The following is an 11,000-nucleotide window of genomic DNA, read 5'->3' as shown; positions in this document are numbered from 1 at the left end:
TAACAGTGACTATCACCATCACTCATAATTGATTAGTATGAAAAGTATTACTTTTAACATCACATGGTCTGTATTTAAATATGCCTCAGGTCTTTAAAGGTTTGGAACAGTCTCATCAAAAGTCTCAGAATCCATATCCATGAATTTATTAAAGCCCATTTCGTTTTCTTTTTTTGTTCCTAGTTCTTGATTTTATCCCATAAAACTAATTTTTATAAATGTATATGCCATCAAAATAACTTGCTCTAAAGCAACAGTGCGTTACTGGAAATAATAATCTGTTAAGCCAAATGGAGATGGTTCAACTCGATATACTGAGTCTGTGTCTGTCAGTAAAAAAAATCATAGAGAATCTGTGCTCTGCTTGTGGATGGATTCCTCCTATCATCAAGATGAACTACGCTTTAATGAGTAGAGGAAAAGAATGCTTATCGTGGTAATAATTTTGACTTTCATTAAAGCCAAATAAATATTTTATTCAGAAAGGCCTTCCACAGCCTGTCTGTGACTATTTTACCAATTATTTTTCCGAGTGTTACTGGAGGCTTTCCAGCTCAGCAACGTATCACTATATGTTCTGACAACAGATTCATTTTGTACCAGTGAGTGTTTATCTACCATTTTACCAAATGGGCTGAGGAAAAATGCGACTCTGCACCCTCAGGAATTCAACACACATCCCCATTATTGACTCTCCGCTGCTGCTTGTGTACACAGCCATCACCCACTTCATACAAAACAAATTAATCCCTCAGTTAAACACATGCAGCCCTGCATACTGTTTTTACTTCATGTTTTGCTCAGTACGAGCACCCCCCCCCCCCCCCCCCCCCCCAATTTGCCTGTCACGTAGCCTGATTTGTGAATGCAGAATCACAGTACATTAGCCATCACACCCAGTCACTGTCTCATTAGTGACTTATGAATGTGAGATTGATTGCCATAGTAAAGGTCAACCAGGCATTTCATATCCAAGGGTGAGACCAGACTTGGCATTGAAAGAGGCCCCTGTAATTGATTGATGGGTCATTGCTTTTTCTTCTACCATCTGTTTCTCTGCATATTCAAGCTTTGCATTGTTCCAGACTCTGCACAGTTACACTACTTGTTGTTGCTCGGTTAATTGCATATGATTGTGATTTATATCATACACGTCTGTGAATCTTTCTTCTCTCTTTATGCGGCTTAAGATTCATGCTGAATATCACTGGCTCACAGTGAGGAAATATTTGCTGATTTTTACAAAACGTGATTTGCTTTAGAATTGCATACTGCCCCTTTAAGACTAGGAAGTGCTATATAAATGCAGTCTATTTACCATTTACATTTACTACCAACGAAACATTCAACACAAGTGTATCGAAAAAATGTTCATTACTCGAAGCTTTGAAAATCAGCGCTCGATGAGGACCTCTGCTGGTGAAAGTCAGGGAAAGCGCTGTGTCGCAAACATTCACCACCCACCAACACATGGATCATGACGCAAAAATTTGTGGATGGATAAATTAATGAATGGATAGTTATTTGGGCTGGGACGATATTTGGGTGCCGATTTGATTTGTAGTGATTCAGATTTATTTGAATTCGATTCGAAAAAATCTAATATTGCAATTTTATTTTCCCGCTTAAAGAAAACTAAAATACTTTTGCTTTATTGAGAAAAGTGTTGATCTTTTATCCTGCCCATCGTCCGGACCGTAGTTGGGGAGCAGGGTGATTCTCCAGTGCTGAGGCAGTCTGCTCCGGGACCAACCCCTTCTTTTCCCTCCAACAGCGTGATGAACGTACACACGGAGACTTTCGGGTGGAACCAAGGCGTTGCGGCGTTTGTTATTGGACATCAGTTGTAACATTAGCTGCTAGCATGTACACCGGACTTCGAGCTGCTCCGCCCTTTTCCTCTGTCTCGCTCCACGCACGTACACACACCACACCACAGACAACCAACACACTGCCCCATTCACAACAGGAGTTACGCCACTCATACAACAGGATTGAAATATACAACAGTGGTTTCCTTTTCAGAAAAAGCAACATGTTTATTGCTTATAGGGAAAAGTGTTTAATTTCCTCACTAACATCGGTTCCCGCTAAACAACAATGGCCAAGATAGGAAGTTGCTCTGTTGTTGGTTGCAAAAACAGATGTGTCCCTGCCATATTCTCCCCACATCTAAGGATTTGAAAACCCATTGGATTCATTTTATTTTTAATGGAAATGTGCCCACAACAACCGGAAAAATGTTGTATGTGTGTGCTAACCATTTTACCTCGGACTGCTTCCTCAACCAAGGCCAGTACAATTTAGGATGAGCTTCAAAACTCAAGCTGAAGAGTGGATCCGTGCTGAGAGCCTGGGAGACATCATTAAACTCGGAAGCTGTAAGTACAAGTTTTTTGTAACTTTATTTTCTTTACTGTGTGCCTTAGCGCCGCAGTTAAGGGCTAGGTTGTAGAGCACATAATATTGATGGACAGGCTGAGTGAATGAAGCATGACTGACAATTCATTATTCAGAGTTATAGCGGTAATCTGGGCCTGTACTCGTGTTTTCATTTAGTCTTTTGTGAAACTTCATACCGGTGAATGCCAGAGTGCCAGGCAAGCACATCTGGTGCATCACTACACGTTCCTGCAACAAGGGATGCCACCTGGGCCGGAGAGAGTTGCAAAATGGACCTCCATCCTGAACCATGTACAGGACATTCATATACACGAGGACCCCCTTTTACCCCAGTACGAACATCCTCTGCGCCAGACAAGGAACAGGAAGAAATGGCTGTCAGGTGTGTTACTCATATAGACTAAAACCTTGTCACCAGGCCTAATTAGTGTTCACAAATCTAATCTATATTTCTCACCTAGTGATTGAAATTGTTCGGTTTAGAAATAAATGACAAATTATGACATTATTAATAAGAACTGTATTATATTTTAAAATTACATTTTTTTATATTTTTGTTTTAAAAGGTCCTGCTTTGTACAAGCTGGAGAAGGTTTTGACAAATAAAAGGTTTCTGAAGGATGTTCCCAAACTGAGCCCACCACCAGACTTCATCTTTGGAGGATTTCCACAGCGTCACCCTTCATTTTGCACCAAAGAATGTTGTTTTTCCATTTCTTTGAATGCTGTGCAGGTGAGTGGAACTATTTTAACTTTGAATCTGTGATAATGTGTATCATTAGGTTTCTGTCATTATTTACATCTTATATTTTTTCTTTACTGTACTTCAAGACTCTACCTGCCTGCAATGTATTATAATGAAAACACTGGTCGACCACAAGCCGAAACCTCTGGTGGACAGCCTCGCTTTAAACTACACTTCCCAAAGGGCGGATGCCGAGCAAAACCAGTTAAGACTGAGCCAACATTCTGTAAGTGCTACCGACAAAGTATGTTATACATGTTTTTACTATTGTTCTAACAGGTCAAAGATTTTAACACAAAATGTATGATAAATTATGCAGTAACTATACATTTTATACTAAATTACAAAAAGTGTCCAATGTCAGGAGGAAATTTAAAACAGCCTTTCAGGCATTGTTTTGTAACACATGAAAATGGAATAAATTTTTGTTTGTCCAATATTGCACAGGGTATGTGGCTGTCTTGATGGACCGAGTTTTTGAAAAAGTCTTTGTTGACCCGACACCCTACATTGATGCTGTATTGAAAATTCCCATCCCAGGGGCCATCGCTGCACAGTATGAGCGGCCAGACAAGGAGGAGGTCATAGCCAGATATGTGACCGTTTAACCAAGGGGTCTAATTCCAACATGCGCGAATGCAAAGACAAGACAGGACATTTAGTCAACATCTAGCTCTTGCAAACATCCATCCTATCTATGGTGTCTTTCCTCATATGGATTCAATGAATCCTACAAATTTATATTATCACTGATGGTAACAGCATTTTTTGTCAGTTTATTTTTGTGTGATAAAACATTAGATCACTGTCTAATCTGTGCCGATCTGAGTGATAAGTGTGTGAATAAATGCTATACAGTATCTGTAAGATGTCTTCTTTGAATACATGTTTGATATGCACACCATCTGCTGACCAAAAATGTATTCAATAGATAATTGTCACAATATATTGTGTGTAAAATTCACCTGACAAGATAGTGGACAAGCTGTTTGAGCAGTAAGCTTTGCAAAGATTGTCACACATCGTATGGAAAGTTGTTGCACAGGAGAACACAAGAAAAAAACCGAAGCATTAACTTCTGAAAAATGATTGAAGAACAGTGAAGCTGACAGACATGTTTTTTCAAATACAGATGTATAAGTTCACTGTAATAAAGAAATTTACACAAAGAAAGCTTTTAAATAGGCATCTCTATTCAGGACAGCTATAAACCTAAAATAAAAAAGTTTTCTGTCAGAATCTATGTATCACACTCATGTCGATATGAAACACATCTGGCATCCTCAGTGTACAGCTTGCTTATTCAACAGAAATGCTCCCGGTAATGAAAAGACAGCGCAGAGTAACCGTTAGCATTAGCAACAGAGCTAACTACATATTACTATCTACTATCTACTATGCAAACACCAACTAACGTACCAAGATGCACACAATTGTTCACTAACCATCCAGAAACGTCACGCTGTATCCACAGCTTCTCAACCTCTGCCGTAGCTGCTCCATCTTCTTCAGATTCTAGTTCAAAATTGTCTGGGGGTTGAGCTAGTTCGGCTCGGACAAGCCGTGTCTGTGTTCGCTCAGTGTAAACAAAGGGGCGAGGCCCCAGAAAGACTAGGCCACATCCACTTCCTGAGAGGGGTGAAACCAGCCAAAGCTAATTTACATAAAAAGCTACAGACACAGAAACAGCTCGCTCAGATAAGGGCTGAGATAGAGGGCTTTAGAGGATCACAGTATGCAGGACCTGAGGGGAATTTTAAGGGGGAAACTTCAAAGACATGTTTTGGGGACCTCAGAGATCAAATATAATCATGTTAAAAATGGGTAAAATATGGGATCTTTAATTTAAAAAAAGGCGTTCAATAGACAGAGTGAAAGCTGCAATACAAAAAATAAACTTCCATCAGCAATGCATAATCATATCCCCATAAACAAGTTCAATGTTCAATAAAAATTCAACAACACATCAAAATAGTCTGCGTATCCTCACATGAACTGAACAGGCCAAGTTAGACATAACGAGCTAACGTGCTCATACGCTTATACTAGAGCCATTATGCTAACAGCCAAATATAAGAGAAACTGGCGTTTTGTATTGTAAAAAAAACTATTGGAAGGCATAAACATACTTAAACATTACGTAGGTGTTATCACAAATTAAAGGCTATGAAGAGAAGAAAACAGCAATCAACTTCCTATTTCCTGTTACATCACAGGTCAAATGTGAACAAAGTAAGAAAAATGTGAATTTCAAGTGACCTGCCTGAATTTCTTTAAATAACAATACAAGGCTCAGAAAACCTGCAGGAGCCAAAACACTCCCTGCCTGACATCGGCCGATGTCATTACTACTTTATTAACCTGATTCAACATTACTTAGCGTCAGACAAAAGAAAAAACATTCCTTGTATGGGTCTTAAGTATGTTTTACAAGTACTGTCCTTGACAATTTTCAAAAATGCATGAACAGTTAAAAGGAATGATTTCTGTTGCCTTGTCTTGAACCGGACAGTGGGGCAGCAAGCTAAAAAACAACTATTTTCAACTATTCCTGTAACATTTAGAGTAGGATCTCATAGCTGATGACAAACATGTTATGCATGATACACGTGTAGATTTGTGTGTAGATTTCATTTGTGCCCAGAGATGTTTTTTAATGCCCATATGTCATATCTTTTAGCCAATGCATATTACAATAAAGAAAAGTTCCTTCCCCAATTTTGGAAAATATTTTAAAATGGTAAATGTTCTGCCTTCAATTAATCTTTTTCACAAGTGTTTGAACTTTATTTAAGGGTTTGAAAAATAAGTTATTTCTATATATTTTTTGGAACATTTTAAAATTTTAATCGGCTCCAGAAAATCCATATCAGTCTGGCCATAATTACATCCTTTTGTTCGACCTAGCACTCAATCATGCATCTGTTACTTTTCCTCAGGAAACTGACCATGAAGAAAGAGTGCTCAGCGGCGTGTCTGTTGGCATCGTTACTGTCCTTGAAGAAGATGATCCTGCTGTATCTCAAAACATGCGGGACTGGGCTGTTGTGTTGGAAGGTTCCATCATGCTACATGACCTGCCAGACCTCAGTACTGCCTTTGCATACCTCTTGGCCTACTGTATGCCATGAACATTGATTATCCGAAGGAGATGAGGTACACATTTGAAGCCATTCAGACTATGTTTTCGAGCTTGGCTCTCAGTGCTCCCAGCGCACAAGGTCTCAAAGCTTTTGCTGAGACTCTTAATGTGGAAGCCAACCTATGTTTCTGTCTGTTCTAGGGCATTGTGGTTGGTGCTCATATAAAACTTCACAGCCAGTGATTTAAAACATGCAAGTCCTCACGGAAAACATTTTCCTTTTTTGTATGTATGTATTTACATTTAAGTGAGATTCACAAAATTGTTTCAGGCGCCAGTTTACAAGAGGTGCATATCCACTGTCAACTGTTCAAGTTTGTTGTGAGTGCTTTAGTAACACCTCCGTGTAGGTACACGCTTGCATGTGCACTCATTTTAAGAATGCCATTCCCCTCATCCTGTGATATAGAAATGTGTGGAATTGTCAGATGCCAGTCCACAAATATCTGGATCGACTAAAATCGAATTCACTGCTATTGTATGTATAACTTTTCACCAGTTTCTTGTGGTGTGTGTTCATGTACTCGTTTAAGGTGTACTATGCAGTTTGAGGGGAGAAAAATGTGTTTACATTTGCAGAGCCTACAGTTATTTTACAAAACAATTCTTTCTTAGCTTTCTAACTTCAAACAGTGTTCCAGGGATCCAATTTTCAGTTAAAAGAAAACAGCTTAGAAAATGTCACTGTCTCTGACACACCCAAAGTTACATAGTAGTCCTTTAACCCTGATGTTAAACATGTTTCTGAACAAGAGAAATAAACAAAGTTTCAGATATCTTTTGATGTGTGCTCTTTATTTTATTCATTCATTTAGCATTTCTTAAATACAATTACAGCAACATAAATGTTACTTGATTTATAAGGGAAGTTTTCTCACCGAAGTAACAAGAATATCCGAGTTTGTTGAAGGTAAAAATACATGGAATTTAAGCATGAATTTTATTGTTGACCCGACGTAAATATCAAAATTAGGTGAACAAGATCGAGTTGGCATAACTCATATCTAAACCTGGAAATCTTAGTTAAGTTAACAAAAGTAGTCAAAGTTTCAACAGGAATATATGAGTTTGTTGAACGCAAAAATCTGGTTGCATCATGTTGCCTTAAAAATTTGCGTTTTCTCAACTTTTTTTTTTTTCAGTGCAGCCGTTTAAGAGCCACACTGATGTTTCCTCTGATTACTTTTGTTGCATCCAACCCTTTTTTTTTGTCTGTAGCCATCTAAGATGATGTCTTTCTGTTGCAACCGGAAGCTGTTATAGGCACTTTCTAGGCTGTTCTGCAACTCATTTCTTCTTTAATTCTGTGTAGTAACTCATCTGCTAGCTGTAACTCTGTATCTCTAGCTGTAGCCCCGACTCCGTTTGTGGTCACGCGTCCCAATGTGTGGTGAACGAGAGGAGTGTGCTCAGGCAGGGAGAAAGCAGGTTCATTAATTCAATTCAATTGTATTTGTATAGCGCCAAATCACTGCATACATTGTCTCAAGGCACTTTACATAGTGAGGTCAATATTACAGTATTACAGGGAAAACCCAACAAATCCCACAATGAGCAAGCACTTGGCTACTGTGGAGAGAAAAAAACTCTTAACAGGAAGAAATCTCTGGCCGAACTGGACTCGGTTGTAGGCGGTCATCTGCCTCGACCGATTGGGGTGAGGAGAAAAATGGGAAAGAGAGGAGAGGTGGGCAGAAAGAGGGAAATTTTAGCCCACTAAAATGTATATTGCTCACAGTACATTAACTGGTGCATTACATTAACTAATTTGTACATAATTAAAACATAGCAAGACAAATCTATAAATGCATTCAAATCATAAAATAGTGTGTTCAACAAAAATATCTATTAGTAGATCCACAAACAAAGACAAACATTAACTGATTCAATAAAAAATGCATTTGGGGAAATTATCAGCATTAATTGCAGCAATAATTCTTTTTGTGAAAATTCCTTTTTTAAATTTTATACTTTGGACAGTTATATTTCATCGTAATAAACCATATAAAAAGGAACTATTTTTTTGTATTTTGAAATTCCACTTAAAACTGACAAACATTGATTTGAAGCATGTAGTGTATAAATGGAAAAGAAATTAACTAAGGACTACAGTGTAGTTTGCATGTGGAACAGACTTAATTATCCACAGTAATGCTTTATTTATATTTTTTTTCAAAAGAAAACTAACAGTTGGGAGCTAATTTTACTGACTTATTTTCTCTCACTATAGTTGTTAAGCATAGCAGTTTTTGCAGACAGGAATTATCCAGCTAACAGTGTGCAACATTAACGATCACGTGATCAAAGCTACAAATACAGACGCTAACTTTGCTTAGCTAATCAGCAAATATTAATGAAAAACACGACTTACCCTCCAACACCGACAGTATGGTGTCGTCAAAATCTTCCATGCCGACTTAACAGAGTTCTCCAGCTTGCCGAGACCCTTAACACGCAGTACCTGGCAAAGACCCACAGAGTTAGCTTGTGAGCTAGCTAGCCAAATTTGACATTGGCTAACGTTAGCTAGTTTGCTTGGCAGCCCCCGTGGAGAACATGTGAAATGCCGTTATATGACTTGACAACACAGTGGTCCTGAAAACGTGATTTTTGCAAATATAATAAAACTATGTAGGCTAAATTTACATACCTTGAACTGTTGTCCGCTCAGTTCACATCACAGATACGTGCCTCCGTTATCGAGCACGAAATCGGTTCAAAGTAAATGACTGATGTCATCGAGATGTGATGGCCATGAACTGACGATGCACATGCGCAGATCATTTCAAACGGCGACAGTGTGCAAACGGTGCATCGTGGCTGCGTGGAGATGTATGATCTGTTTCGTCTTTGTTTCTTTAAGTCTGAAGGTGCTCCTTAGCCACATAAATGCAAGTCATGTTCGTAGTCTGGATTTTTGGGTTTACTGTGGAAATGATGGTTGTGAACAAGACTTCAGAGTTTTCAACGCATTCTTTCGCCACATTAAACGGACGCACCCTCTCTATTTGACGACTGGATGCCCACCAGGTGGATGGAGAACGACGCCCACAGCACACTCATGGGGATTGGAAAATTTTGGTGTATCAATTTTTTCCAACTGTAGCACTCCTGCAACGACCAGCACTGTGGAAATATCGCCTGATGCCTCTCGACCAGAAACATCGCAGGTTAATTAATTAATCGTGATAAATTACAACCGTTACTGTGATTATTCATTAATAAAATGAATGAACTGACAGCACAACTTTACACCTGCATCTCTTTGGGTATGTTTCTTTGTCTAGTCTTTGCAAATAGCATTGATGTCTATTAAAAGATTCCAAAAAATTTATTTTGAATAATATGATGAAAAAACAGGGTTTTTTTTTAATCAAACAATCATTATTGTCAGGTGGCATCCGGATATGAAAAAAAAGTGTTTTTTTTTGTTGTTATTATTATCTGAAGGAAGAAGCTGTTGCAGTAACATCCACAGCCAGACCTGATATTGCCAAATCTGTATCAGCTTTTGCAATCAGTGTCCGGGATTACCTTGTCCCAGGTAAGCTTGTCCTGATGGGTCAATATTTGTTTATAATGGTAATCCCAATCAAAGTGTTAGTGTAGTGTATATTGGCGTAGGTTAGCTCAGTTGGTAGCACCGGTGCCCCACTGGACGATTGAGTCCTCCTGCAGCAGCCGTGGGTTCGATTCGCACGTCCGCTGCAGGAGGCCATGTACTGCATGTCACTTGTTGTAAGTTGCTTTGGACAAAAGCGTCTGCTAAATGAATGTAATGTAATGTATTGTGGACGTCTTGGTTAGGATTAATAGGAAGTTGAGCTTGTATTAAAACACCTTATTCTGTCAGGACAGATAGAATTAGATGAGTTTAATTCAGCCATTCAAAATTTCCCTTACTCACCTCTTGTTATACGGGATAAGCCGTCTCCTGTTAGAGTCAGCACTTTGGCAGACCCTTCCAACAGATTGAAACGGTCTTCTGGGCAAATGTTAATACTTTTGAAAAAACTACCTTTTCTTTTGAATGATGTAGACAATATTTATGTTACATTTATTGTTATGTTAATTGAGATAGTTCAATTAGTCCTTGCTCCCATTATTTCTTTTCAAACGGTATTACGGCTTAAAAGTATGATTGAGCAACACTTGTATCAGTTCAAAAAACTTTTTCCTGAATCCAATGTTATACCCAACCACCATTACATGTTGCATCTTCCAAGTCAAATCATATCGCTTGGTCCTTTAATAAGGAGTATGTGCATGCGATTTGAGGCAAAGCACAGTTATTTTAAGCAGTGGGCATCTAAGTTAAATTTTAAAAATGTTTGTAAATCTCTCTCAAATCACAATCAGTTTCTTGAATGTTGTCAGAATGAAATAGGCATTGAGCATCCAATTTTTGCAAATGAAAGAGAATCAGTGCCTGTCTCAGCTGTCAAAAATCCTGAATATCTTAAAAGGAAAATCAAAGATTTTTTGGGAATAGAGGTCATACAATCAGTTGTCTCTGTGAAATGGTATATCCTCAATGGCAATAAGTGTATAAGTGGGAAGTCTATGATTATCACAGACGTTGAGGACACTTTCCCAGTGTTTGGACTGATAAAGGATATCTTTGTGATTGATTCCTCTATAGCTTTTGAGTACCAGAGTTATGAAGCTTTAAATTTGAATCAAGACTTGTTGGCCTATGAAGTGGCAGTG

The 11,000-nt window shown here is 38.5% G+C and overlaps 2 long non-coding RNA genes across 2 annotated transcripts; one reads left to right on the top strand and one right to left on the bottom strand.

The window, feature by feature from the left end:
* The first annotated feature begins 859 nt into the window (after positions 1-859).
* Positions 860-4,208, top strand: LOC118316842. Its single transcript, XR_004795270.2, has 5 exons — positions 860-2,381; positions 2,560-2,785; positions 2,970-3,136; positions 3,235-3,374; positions 3,596-4,208. It is a non-coding gene; the product is annotated as an uncharacterized LOC118316842 (long non-coding RNA).
* A 2,860-nt stretch (positions 4,209-7,068) lies between these two features.
* On the bottom strand, positions 7,069-10,393 carry LOC118316881. Its single transcript, XR_004795281.1, has 3 exons — positions 8,941-10,393; positions 8,662-8,751; positions 7,069-7,929 (listed from the first exon to the last, which is right to left on the bottom strand). It is a non-coding gene; the product is annotated as an uncharacterized LOC118316881 (long non-coding RNA).
* Between the last annotated feature and the right edge of the window lie 607 nt (positions 10,394-11,000).

This window comes from Scophthalmus maximus, chromosome 8 (assembly GCF_022379125.1).
Source record: "Scophthalmus maximus strain ysfricsl-2021 chromosome 8, ASM2237912v1, whole genome shotgun sequence".
NCBI lineage: Eukaryota > Metazoa > Chordata > Actinopteri > Pleuronectiformes > Scophthalmidae > Scophthalmus > Scophthalmus maximus.
Note: the sequence above shows the minus strand (reverse complement) of the source record. Positions and strands in the feature narration are given on the sequence as shown.